Raw genomic sequence first — 2,527 nt, 5'->3', positions numbered from 1 at the left:
GGTGTGTGTGTGTGTGTGTTTCTATCATCACACTGGCGTCTGAGCCCTTGCTCTCCTGGGCATCCCTGGAGTCTGCGGTTGCTTGAATATAGACTACTCAATTACTGCACCCCAGTCTGTCTGCATTCCTGGCTGACCCTCCCAGCACACCTGGACCCTGGACCTGGCCACCCTCCCTCCTAAACATCCCTCCTTTTGCATTATAGGCCTCAGTAAATGTCAGCCCGAGGGCCTGATCTTATTCAAGATAGATGATCCCAGACCCTGGGTCAGGCACTCCACTCTTATTTTTCCCATGTCAGGGCCCTCTGTCTGCTGTTCCAGGGCTGAGGATGAGTAGTAGGTAGCCCAGCCTGGATGTCACTAGATATTGGAAGGGAGAATGAAGGAGGGGGAACTAACTGAGGCCCTCCCAACAAGATGTACGTCTTGTCTAGGCTCCAGCCCTCAGTGGTTTCTGGGTGTGCCAGAGATCTGAACCCAAGGATGGTGAAAGACCGAGCTCCAGAACCTGCCCCAAAGTCGTCACTCCACGAACGTCATGATGTTAACAAGGAGAGCAGTTACAGCTATGTTAAGAACAAACTGGTAAGCACTAAGGTAATCTCTCTTAAGGTAATCTCTTGGCCTGTAGCGTGTTGTTATTAGGTCCTGTCAAGTCTCATAGCAAGCTGATGAACGACAGATCAGAACTTCGCCCCGTCCTGCACTATCTTCATGACCTCTGATGTGCTCAAACTCACGACTGCAGTCACTGTGTCAATCCATCTTATCGAGGGTCTTCTTCTCTTTCTCTGACCTTTCTCTGATATCTTTTCCCAAGGACTGGGCCCTCCTGACCACATGCTCAAACTAAGTGAGACAAAGTTTTACCATCTTTTCCTCCACAACCAACACTCTGGGCACCAGCAGCCAGGAAATTAAAAGACGAATTTCACTGGGAAAGTCAGCTGTCAAAGACCACTCCAAAGTACTGAACAGCAACGATGTCAGTCTGGAGACTAAGGTGAGCCGATACAGGCCATGGTCTTTAATTACTTGCTATGCATCAGAGAGGTGGACAATGACTAGGGATGACACGAAAGGAGAATCGATGCCTCTGAGCTGTGGTGTTGGAAAAGAGTATTTAATATACCATGGACTGCTAAGGGATCGAACAGGTTCATCCTGGAGAGGGTGAAATCAGTCTGCTCCTTGGAGACAAGTATTCGGAAGTAGTCTGACATACTTTGGACGTATTGCAAGGAGGGACCAGTCCTTGGAGAGGGATGTCATGCTTGGAAGGGTGGAGGGACAGGGCAGGCGAGGAAGACCCTCAATGAGATGGATTGATTCAGTGACTGAGGTAATGGGGGGGTGAGTGTGTCAGAGACAGTGAGATTGGCACAGGATAAAGCAGGGTTTAGGGCTGTTGTACCTAGGGTTGCTATGAGTCACAGGCGACTTGACGGCACATAACAACAACAACAACCTCTAAGGAACACCAGTGTTATACAGATGACATATCTTTGCTTGCAGAAAGTGAAGAGGACCTGAAGCACTTAATGGTGAAAATCAAAGGTGTTATATATGAGTAAATGGATTACATCTTAACATCAATATGGATTACAATCTTAACATCAAGGAAGTAAAATTCTCACTAGCAACAGGCTACATCATGATAGATGGAGAAAAAATTGAAGTTGTCAACAATTTCCTTTTACGTGGGCCCACAATCAACACCCATGGTTACAGCAGCTAAAAAATCACAATCACAAGATGTATTGCATTTGGAAAATCTGCTGTCAAGGACCACTCTAATGTGCCAAAGAACAATGATGTTATTTTAAAGATTAAGGTGCACCTGATCAAAGCCTTTGTGTTTTTCTTCATATACCCCTGGTAGTTGGACAATGAGTAAGAAACACCACAGAATAAGTGATGCCTTTGACTTATGGTGTTGGTGAAGGGTACTGAATATCCAATAGTCTGTAGCTATTTATAATTCACTCTGTTTTACAGATGCAAAATATTGTGGCTCTTCTGTAACCCAAAACATTGAAAACGGTGAGTCGCAGCATCTGAATTAGCTCTGCAGTTCTAATGCTCAGGTTGAAGACGTCACAGTGCTTATCGATCAAGTCACAGCTGGAACCCTAGGGAGGCAGCCTGCATGGTGTGTTTACCCTCAGCACGGAATGTCTGTTAGCAGCTCTGCTGGATCCAGAGCTCACTGGCCAGCTCTGGGTGCCCCACATCATCTACACTGAAAACTCCTTGGGCTGGTCCTCCCCCCCTGTTTTTCTAGGTGTGTAACATGGAAATGCATGTGAGGACTAGGGTCAACCCTTTGTCTACTTTATTTATGGGCCTTAGCACACTCACCCTGCGGAAATATGGACACAGAGAAGGGAAGGGCCTATCTGGTAACCAGCAAAGGCAAGATATCAGCTAAGACCTGCCCAACACCCACACAATTTTGTTCTGCCTCTAACTCTAGCACTATCTCTGCTAACATCTGTGAACCAAATAAAAGCTTTATTATTAT

The sequence above is a fragment of the Elephantulus edwardii genome, unplaced genomic scaffold, assembly GCF_000299155.1.
Source record: "Elephantulus edwardii isolate Elephantulus edwardi_28Jun2011 unplaced genomic scaffold, EleEdw1.0 scaffold00089, whole genome shotgun sequence".
NCBI lineage: Eukaryota > Metazoa > Chordata > Mammalia > Macroscelidea > Macroscelididae > Elephantulus > Elephantulus edwardii.
The sequence above is the reverse complement of the archived record's forward strand: the minus strand, read 5'-3'. Positions refer to the sequence as shown.